At 42.2% G+C, this 10,897-nt stretch overlaps 1 long non-coding RNA gene across 1 annotated transcript; it reads left to right on the forward strand.

The window, feature by feature from the left end:
• Positions 1-8,095: 8,095 nt before the first annotated feature.
• On the forward strand, positions 8,096-10,620 carry LOC121711109. Its single transcript, XR_006032249.1, has 3 exons — positions 8,096-8,449; positions 9,304-9,439; positions 10,109-10,620. It is a non-coding gene; the product is annotated as an uncharacterized LOC121711109 (long non-coding RNA).
• Positions 10,621-10,897: the final 277 nt, after the last annotated feature.

Genomic DNA, 10,897 nt, shown 5'->3' on the forward strand with positions numbered 1-10,897 from the left:
TTTCCACCGAATTTCCGACAAGAAATTATATTCAGTTGTGTCAGGATAAATTATATCATTTACTATTTAAGTATTTGGTAAACTCAAAGAATGGATAGATAAAAAAACATGGAGAGACGTAATACTGACATTTTTTAAAGTGAGATCTAAATTAATATATAAATTACTGTATGATTTAGGTCAATTATTTATCAGTTAACTGTATTTAAAACACACATACACACACACACACACACACACACACACACACACAACACACACACACACACACACATATATATATATATATATATATATATATATATATTTTTTTTTTTATATATTAGGCCTATTCAGCAAAACACAGACACACCAGTTGTGCATGCCCTTCCTTACATTAGACAAAAATGTTGAGTTTATATGAGTATGAGTTGCCACTTGTTTAAAATACTTTACAGTAATAGCATAACCATGACCCCACAAGTTATGTAGCAAAGGACATTTCCATGCAAAGGTCATCCTTACCATGGAAAAAAAAAGTTGTGCACAAACAAATAGAATTGTTGTTAAAATGTTCATTTAGGTCTTTATTTTATTGTTTGTAACTGTTCTGATTGAATTTGATGGAAAATTACACTCTTTTACATCACAAATATGGTGTGCATATGGTGTGTTTCTATATTATACATATTTAAATAAGGGATAAATGGACTCAAGGTTTGTTGACTCAAATTGTTATCATTTGACAAATTCCAGATTGACAAGGGAATGGTAGAGCAATGTGTATGCTCAACTTGCCTTAAGAGCACAGCTCCTTAAGTTTGTAAGGCTCTTGTTTATAAGTCAACAAGTTCCATGGCCATGTCACATCCATAACGTTTTATAGGAAAAGTTTATGCTACACATACAGTGTTGATGCGACAATGCCCAAAGTTTCTGTACAAATCTGATTTATATCAATGAATTCACAGAAGTGGAGACTTTATTTTATCTCATAGCCGATAAACGTCTGTTCTGGTGGCATGCCAGTTTCACTACATTTCACCTTAGTGTTTCCAAATGACATTTCAGAGATTAGGCTGATCAAAACCACAGGAAGGCCTAAGCATTACCTCCAGTGATCGAGCAATTATCTTCCTGTAATTGTCATACTGTTGATGTACAGTAACTGGATTATCACGTTAGCTGGTGAGGATGGCTGACTTTGCAGCTGGAGTTAACATAGCAGTCTGCCGTTCACATCTGTTTAACACAGTTCAATTTGAAATGTGATGCTCTACAGGTTTTCAACACAATGAGTCAGCATTTGAAGTGTCAAATCCTCTGTAGCTAATACACAATTGCATGTGCATGTGTGTGTGTTTGTGTACATGCGTGTGGGTGTGTGTTTACAGTGGCGGTCTTAGAATACTGTAGAGGCATAGGTAGGCAGCTGCTTGGGGGCCCCTACCAGCGGTTGTAGTAGGAGGGCCCCAACCTACCTAATTACTATTTCAGTAGTTCCACATCATGTCATGTCCATAACGCTGATAAAATGCCATGTATTCTTAGGATGTAAATTATTATATGAAATTTGAGGATTTGTCAGTATTCAGAGGACAGAGGTTACATTAAAAATGATGCAAATGAATTCACTGATACTAATCTTTTCTATGCTCTACGACATATTGTTTACCAATATGAGTCACTGTCACATCCATAAAGCTGGAACTGCCCCAAACCAGACGCATCAGTTGAACATGCCCTTAAATATATGACACACAAAATGGAGTATGAGTATGATTTGCTATAGGCTGGGCGGATTATGAACTTTCGGGCCCCTGGGCCCAGATGTATTAAGGGCCCTCCACTTATTGTCGTATATGTGGGAGGGGGGGGTTTGGTGGTCCTCCCCCAGAAAAAATGTAATTTGTTTGATGTGATTTCCTGTATTCTGGTGCATTTTGGGGATGGCCAATACTAAATTCAATCAGATTCATAGCCTACATCCTGATTTGTTGATATTGAGGCATGCAAAGGCTTGGGCTTCAGGGCCCCCTGACCCCTTGGGCCCCTGGGCCTGGGCCCGGTAGGCCCGTGCAGTAATCCATCCCTGCAGTCTTATACAGTACAAACCAGTAGAGCATAGCTGTCAACCCTCCCGTTTTTTCCGGGTTTCTCACATATTTTTACTTGTCTTCCCGTTTTAATATTTATATTATATAATATCATAACATTAGCTCTACCATCGGACTTGTCAGTCTCTGTTGATACCCCCTTGCCCTTCCAGCAAAACAGATGTTTTCAAAGCATCATTTTGCTTGCTTGAAGGTGACAGTGAGACTATTTAAGATGACAGCGTGGTTGTCGTGAGAGCACGATTCAGTGGCACCTGCATAGTGTACGGCTGCACGCACTGTGTGTATCGGCCTACCAGGCTACTCAGAGTCCGCTACGAGTAGAGAAAGAATTCCCCGTTTGTATATTCACTCCAAGTTGGCCTACAATAACTTCCCAACTCTGCACTGTAGCCCATAAACTGCATGACAGGCTATTTATATTTTTCTTTAAAATAACCAAATGCATTTGTTCAACTTTATGAAGAAGAATTACGCACTAGGCTACTTGGAACGCACACATTTTGTTTGCACAGGAGAGAGAATGGCAGCGCACAAGGGCATCGATTACAGAACTTTAGCCTTGTTAGGGCTGTATAAAGTTGACCAAATTAATATAGGCTGTTGTTAGGCGTAAATAAAGTAGGCTACTTTGTTGTATTGTTTAGCTGACCAATGCACGACCTTGCAATTGCGAAACGGACTAAAACTGCAACCCTTCAAACGTTGGGGGACGAATGTTGACATTTTCCAGTATTCTGCGTGAGAAACCCGGGAAATCTCCCTTATTTTCAAAGCTCAATGTTGACAGCTATGCAGTAGAGGGATCCTCTGCTTCATTTGTGATGTTACTGTGTATGTGTTATATGTGATGCAGTGTAACACATTTCCTACAATTTTCAAAAAGCCATTTTCAAGGCTATTGGAAGTATTCAAGCCTATGTACAGGCAGTGAATGTTCCAAGTGACTGGTGAGTATGGTTGCGGATTACCATCCTAACAACTCCTGCCGGCTATCCCCATAATAGATAGGGCACGATAGGTGAGCTATCACCATAATAGATAGGGCACGATAGGTGAGCTATCCCCACAATAAGTATAAGCATATACTCTTTTGATCCCGTGAGGGAAATTTGGTCTGCATTTATCCCAATCCGTGAATTAGTGAAACACACTCGGCACACAGTGAACACACAGTGAGGTGAAGCACACACTAATCCCGGCGCAGTGAGCTGCCTGCAACAACAGCGGCGCTCGGGGAGCAGTGAGGGGTTAGGTGCCTTGCTCAAGGGCACTTCAGCCGTGCCTACTGGTCAGGGTTTGCACCGGCAACCCTCCGGTTACAAGTCCGAAGCGCTAACCAGTAGGCCACGGCTGCCCTCAATAGATAGGGCATGATAGGTGAGCTATCCCCACAATAGATAAGGCATGATACTGTAGATGAGCTATCCCCACAATAGATAGGGCACGATAGGTGAGCTATCCCCACAATAGATGGGGCACGATAGATGAGCTATCCCCACATAGGGCACGATAGGTGAGCTATCCCCACAATAGATAGGACACGATAGGTGTGTAGCCTGCCTGAACACTGGCCACACTCAGGGGGCTCTCGGCTTGCCTCACCGCTGTCCCCTCTGCAGTAGGACGGACCTCTGTATGTTGTGCCTGTGCACCATACATCGTGCCTGTGCTGCAGCAGTCTTTGATGGGGAACTCTCGCTCCCTGGTGTGCACCGCTGCTGGTAGAACACCTCCCCCCAATCAAAACAACACAGGGGAAAATACGCAAATAGTCTTGGCGCTACAATATCATCACAATTGTCAAAGCTAGATGTGATCATTGAAAACACGCCGCTTCGTTCATAGGCTACCGGGTCTGCCGCACATGCTGTAATTTAATATTGAGGCCACTGTGTTCCCCTGTGTCTTCTGTTTTCCCAGCGTGTGCGTGTGTGTGCGCGAGAGTGTTTGTGTCTCCCTCTCCCTCCTGTGTAATGTGTCAATGAGTTCTGATGTGTTTTGATTGGGGGGAGGTGTCCGGGAGGGAATATTTAGGGGTTCAGATAGGTTAGCGATTGATAAGGGGAGGGAATCAAACTTTTCCCAAATCCCGTAGGGAGTAGGTACACAACATCTTTGCCCGAAATAAAATGTGTTAAACACTCCTTTTGTTCGGACTTAAATTCCTGAATATTTGGAAGCGTATAGCTAGCACAGACTGATTTGCTTCATTAACTTCCGCCATTGCCAACTCCTCGAAGACTACAATTCAAACACAGCACAGAATCTCAACGTCGTCTCTCACAACTCCCGCCTCCTGCTCGCTGATTGGCTCGGGGTCGAATTGTTTGTTGCGAGCGAGGCCAATGGCCGGAATCCCAGACGGAGTCGTGGAGGGAGATGAAAATCGAGCGGAAGTACGTGGAAGGCAAGGCCAGGCTAGCAGTAGACAGGAAATCAGTGGGAGTAGACAAAGAAAGGACAGCTGGCGTGTGGGTTTAGGAAATGACCACAGGCTGGACTCAGACCTGGGTCCCCATGGGCATTGGAGCTACATATTGTTTGGGACATCAACACTCCTGTTGTACTGTGGCTCAGTGAAATGTCTTCAACCACACTCTCCTCTGACTGACTGTTTGTCGTCCACACATCATTCGCACAGTTATCTGCAGTTTGCCTCTTGAAACTCTCACTTAATTGAGGTCACCAGCTTTGTGTGAAAATAGTAGACCCCTTGCACACCTCCACCTACGGTTTATCGGACTGAGGGACTGCTCGGCTGACACTACTGTGGCCAGTAGCACTGGTGCACCACAGGGGGTGGTGAATTCCCCTGCATTGTTGACGCTTTACAGTTCTGACTTCAAAAAAAACTCTGAGTGACTCATGCCTGCCAATATTATCAGTTGACACCACATTTGTGAGTAAATTAAGGGTGGGCGGGAGTGTGTGTGTGTGTATGGGCGGGAGTGTGTGTGTGTGTGTGTGTGTTGGGGGGGGGGGGGGGGGGGGGCAGCGGCGCCGGAACGAGTTTGAAAGTGGGGGTGCAAAGAAAAAGAAAGACAAATCTGGTTTCGGGCTGGGTTCCCCGAGACCATTTTGAAAATTCCAGAGGCCAACTATTCACGCACGTTTTCACGTGGGATATTACGATATAAGATAGTCTAATAATAATTTTTAAGGTGCGTGGTTAGGTGCTGTGGTTTCATTCAAGCTGATTGGACTGCAAGTAGCGTCTTTTTACGCACAGAGTGATTTAGTCTAGGCTACAAGTTCTAAATGAATAATCTGCTAAAATAAACTGCGCCTGATATTGACAGACACAGACACACCAGCATAACCTGGATTTCCATTCAAGGAATAAAGGAGGTAGTCTATAGTCTACAATAATAATAATCACAATCTCCATTTTCTGTCCTGTGCACGCAGCCAAGCCTTGTTAATGACTGTGATGAAAAGATCTGCACGTAACCTACTTGCTACATTTTGAAGGTTAGCGTAAAAGGTAACCTGTCACTGTTTATCCCCGTAAGAAAACGACACTAGAATCAGTTACCCAACTGTGCCTGTTCCCTTTGTGTTTGACTGTAATCATGTTATACATTAATTAGTGATTAAAAATGACCTTTCTGCGCTCCATACTTGTAACACGAACTGATCTGACCCGAGTTTACGTGTGTGCCTGTCTGCACTCGTGATTCTCTACAACTTTTTACTGCATTGCCATGAAGTAAAGGCAAAAAAGGTGTTTCTTTGTCGAACAAATCGGGATGCAATGTGGGCCTTGATATACCAAAAGAAAACGAGAAATATACGAGAAAATACGAGAAAAACGTTAGGTAAGTCGAGCTATATGAAGTTATTATTTTGCTGTCACTTCGTCTGTTTTATAACCCAGAAGGATGTACTTGGTATCAAATGATAGCTCTGTGTCTCCTCTTTCATCTGACATGCGTGGTATAGGCTATCTATCCGATGACAGGTCCGCGAGTAATTCAAACGAGAGTAATGGGTGTGCAGTTGGTTTTTGTACATGACGTTATTATTTTGCAGTCACTTTGTCTGTTGTCACAAGCCAGAAGGATCGACATACTTGGTACCAATGGATAGCCCTGTGTCCCCTCTTTCATCTGATATGCTTGCCATATCTATGCGTTCACGGGTTCGCGAGTAATTCAAACGAGAGTGGGTGCGCAGGTGAACGCAGAGACTGTAAATATGATGCAATTTGATTTAATTTCATGTTTTTTTTTTATCTTCATACTTTAACGTACAGACAAGTGCGTGGTCTCGTTGGAAAGCCCTACTGCTGCTCTGTCACAGGATAAAGGCTTCTCGCTGCTATGAACAGTTGCGGAGCAATGTAACAGAGAAGAAAGGGTGTGTTTTTTGACGCACTTTGCATCGGCTTCGAAGGGTTACAATTTCACGTACCCCCATTTGGGAACCACTGCTCTAATCAATGCGATGCCGTGTCGGTGTTGTGGTCAACAACTGCCCTTTTTTTTTCACTCCCGAAAAGTGCGTTCGCACCCCCTGCACCGGTGCTTCCGGCGCGCTTGGGGGGGGGGGGGGGGGGGTTCTGGACTTGGGCTGGACTGGGCCATAAAGTGAGTCATGAATTGCAAATGACAGGATATGATGATAGTGTCATATACTAAACAGAAGTATTCGTTTTCTTGTCTTTACTGACAGGACAGAGGAGAATTGGACATGACATGTGGGGGAAATGTGTGGGAGAGATAACAAATTGGATCAGGAAATTACCTCAGATAGGATTTGAATAGGCCTATAGGTCAGAACACTTGAGCACTGGACACGAATGTTGTCTTGAACACTTGTACTATGGCTCCCCCCTCCTTCCATTACTTCGTCTATGCCAGTGGTTCTCAAACTTTTTCTTTCATTCCCCACTTTGATCAAGGGGGGCATTATCGAGCCCCACCTGTCCCTCATCGCTCTAAGAAAGTGGTATACCGGTCAAGCTTAAAATTGTCAAATTTATTGAAATAATGACAAGTTCTAAATATATCCTCTTCAACAGAGTTAAAACCAGCTGGTGCTGCAGATATAATAATAAATAAATACATAACACACATATTTCTGTTTTCCAGCAACATATTAGGAAGTAGCCTATAGGCCATTTTACAGCATTGTAGGCCTACAATATATTCAATGAAATACCAACATGCTGCATTAAATGGATCCATAATCCAGTCATACTGAGCACTGCTGGTTGGGAAATATTTTTGAAATAAACTTGCAGGGATGTGATGTAGGCCTACTGTTTAATACATGGGATCACAAGAGTGCCTCCCAATCAGACGTTTTGCTATTTCACTCAGAAATATCAAAGGCATAATACTGTCGCGATCGAGGCGCCTGTCCCATACTCAAGTTTTTTTGGTGAATGCAGTAATCTTATTTGCTAGGTGAGGTAGGTGCTTGTCTTTGCCTTGTAACTGGACATTTAACTCAAAAGTATCGCTAAGATATCAAATATATCGCTAAGATAGGCCAGCTTCGTCAAGAAATGTTCATTAGTGAACGTGCTTGCAGATTGAAACATGCGCTATTCCTCCAAGAAGAGGCGAGCTCAAACACGCGCGACAGCACTTTACTTCGGGAAAGCCACCTTGCCTCGCTGTGAAACAGTACAGCCTTTTGGTCAGCTACCATCTCTTCGCAAAGTGCGGAGAATAGACACGCTTTTAAGGGCCGGGTTTTGATGAAATTCACCACTCTCACTACAACGTTCAAAATCTCATGTAGGTCGTAACTAACTAAGCTGCCTTGACACGAGCCCTTCCCTGTGAATAACAGAGTGCGTCCATTGCGCATCGGGTGCTACCTGGGCCCAGGCTACAGATAAAATAAAGAAATAAACTCTTGTTTTTCACGTCAGTTCGCGCCCCACCTGGCATGTGCGACCCACAGTTTGAGAAACGCTGGTCTATGCGGTCAAGCCTGACAGAGGGAGGGTACATTGATACATGCATGTAGAGGGTGAAGGGTATTGCAGTGTGAGCAAGCAATATTAAGCAATGAGCCCCTCGAGTCCGTAGGTTACACAGATTTTAGAACAGCTAAGGGGGGTTTTACAGCTTTTCTAAAATCAGTGTAACCTACAGCCTTAAATATAGCCCCACACTCACTAAGAAGTTCAGTGAACTTTGGGAAACTTCTCTATCTATAAGAGATAAGTTTCCCAAAGTTCACTGAACTTCTTAGTGAAGTTGGCACAAGCGCATTGTTTCCTAACGTATCAAGGCGACCTGTGGGCTGCAGCTTGAATTTGTCAGGAGGACAGAAGCCAGTCACCTTCCCTACCTGTATGCAGCGTGGAGCAAATGACAACAGCATTGTCAAAGGTAAGTAAGGCATTTAGTTTTATCCAATATCCAATTGTTATGATAGTCAGTCTTTCTCGGTGTCGTGTTGCTTTAGCTAAGCTGATCTGACTGCCCACATTCCGTTAGCAGCTATCACTAGCTAACGTTAGTGATGTCTATGACTCTGAATGGTAGAAGCTTGCAATGTTCTGGGAAGACATAACCGGTAATGCTGAACAAGGATGTTCCTAAAACATTCACTTTCAGGAACAATTTTGTGTAAAATGGATGTCAGCAAGGAACGTTCTTGGAAATAGTGTGGTGTTGTTGAAATAGTGGCTATTAGGCTAAGCTAGCCTGCTAGCTAATCTTAGTGGCTTAATTCCACAACTAGTGATAGCCGTAGCTGCTACAGTTCAATTATCAGTATAATTATCTGGTTAGCTATTTCCCTGTTTTGCCGAAAACATGTATGTTCCTAAAATATTCACCTTTATAGAAAGACCTTTGTATTGGATGCCAGCGAGGATAGCTAGCTCACTGTGGAGTAAGCTAAACCCCTGATTAAACCTCACTCCCGCCCAAAGTTTTTAGCAATGTCTTGCAACTGCTGCCACTCGATTTGCGGAGGCGCTGCATATAGGTTGAAAAAAATTAAATGGCAATGTAATTTTTAATGCAACATATGTCAATAGAATGCAGGCACATAAAACAATGGCAACCCCACATTCGCCGATCGCGGTCCCTTAAAAAATGCTTGATCAGAGCCAACAAATGGACAAGTTATAGCTTCATCACCATGTAAATGTCCTCCAAGATGTTTAAAAAAGTCCACTGCACTACAAACCTATATAAAAAAATAAATAATTTTCTACTCTTGTTTGTTGTTGCAGACTCTTCTGTTGCAATGCAATGTAAGGAGTGTCCATTTTCTCACCCTCCTGACCCATTACAGGCTTCATCACGGTCACCAGGGAAAAAACTGGCTCTGCCTTCACCCCAAGTGCATGTGCATCTTTAAGACTTAAGGTAAGCTTACATTAAAATTTAATTTGGCACGGTACCATGCAAAAGACAAATCACCTCAGGTCGAAACTACATTCAGTTGTCAATAGTGTACATTCTAATGTGATTGTAGTGCAGTGGACTTTTTTAAACATCTTGGAGGATATTTACGTCGTGGTGAAGTTATAACTTGTCCATTTGTAGGCTGCGACCATAGCATTGGCAATGTACAAAACTTTGTGACACACAAAAGTAGGAAGCACAAACACTTCACAATTAGGGAACTCGAAAATGCAGTAGGTGCACCAGTTAATGATGAACTCAACGTGTTTTAAAATGTATGCAAATTATTTAATTAGATACTGCCTAATTTGCATATGTAAACACTAAATTACAGAAAACTTGTAATACATTATTTTCTCATATTAATGTAAGTTATCTACTGGGAAAGTTTCATAGTGATATCTGCTAGTTAAAATTTTTACCCTATTCACCTGTAGTGTCTCGCCTTAAGTAAAAAAAGAATTAAGAAGACATCTGAGCTGCACCAGCATTCCTCTCCTTCTCTTTACATTTTCTGTCCTGGCCTGGTTGCACCAGATGGTCGCTAAAAGGCACACGTGTGGAGAACCATTGTCTTTTAATTTATTTTTTTGCAAATTTAGTGATGTAGTTCTGTGCTTTTCCACCAAGGATGCAGATGCTGAGGAGGACTAGAGGCATGAAAATTGGAATCTTGACCGTCATTGAAGACGACCTCGCCATGAAAGCACCGGACACTGTCACCAATATCGCCATCGTCCTGGAAGAGACTGTTGTTCTACAGGACATCAAGGATCTGCCATCTGCACTGGCCTACCTATGCGGACTCCTGCATGACATGGGGTGCCAATACTTATGACCCCTGTATTTTAAGGAAAAACATTTATTTATTTATGATACATTATTCTTGTTGGATTAAATGTTGGATATTTCCCTCATTTTTTAACTTAAGGCATTAAGATCAATTTCTAAAAGATGATTTAATATTCCTCTTTTTAGTCAGCGTTAGCAGAGGTGCCAATAATTCTGGAGGGTACTGTAGGTCAGGGGTGTTCAAACTGGCTAAAAATAAAAACATTGTTTGATCTATTTGGATTTTTGAGTTGTTATTTAGACTTGTTTTTGGTTAGAGTCAATGTATTAGTTGGAATTAATATTTTCAAGTTGGGAGCATTTGTTGATTCAACTTGATTATTTAAGTTCTTTACTGTCAAGTACAACTTACTCAAAAAAGCTAGTGAAATGTGTTGACTTGTGTTTTTAAGTTGGAAGAACTTTTGATTCAACTTGAATTTTTGAGTTGCCAACCTAATGTAAGTCCACCTTACTCACAATACTAAGTTTGCATTACTAGATATTTCAAGTTGGGAGCATTTGTTGATTTAACTTGATTATTTGAGTTCTTCACTGTCAAGTTGAAATTACTCAAAAAAGCTAGTG

The sequence above is a fragment of the Alosa sapidissima genome, chromosome 6, assembly GCF_018492685.1.
Source record: "Alosa sapidissima isolate fAloSap1 chromosome 6, fAloSap1.pri, whole genome shotgun sequence".
Classification (NCBI taxonomy): Eukaryota; Metazoa; Chordata; class Actinopteri; order Clupeiformes; family Clupeidae; genus Alosa; species Alosa sapidissima.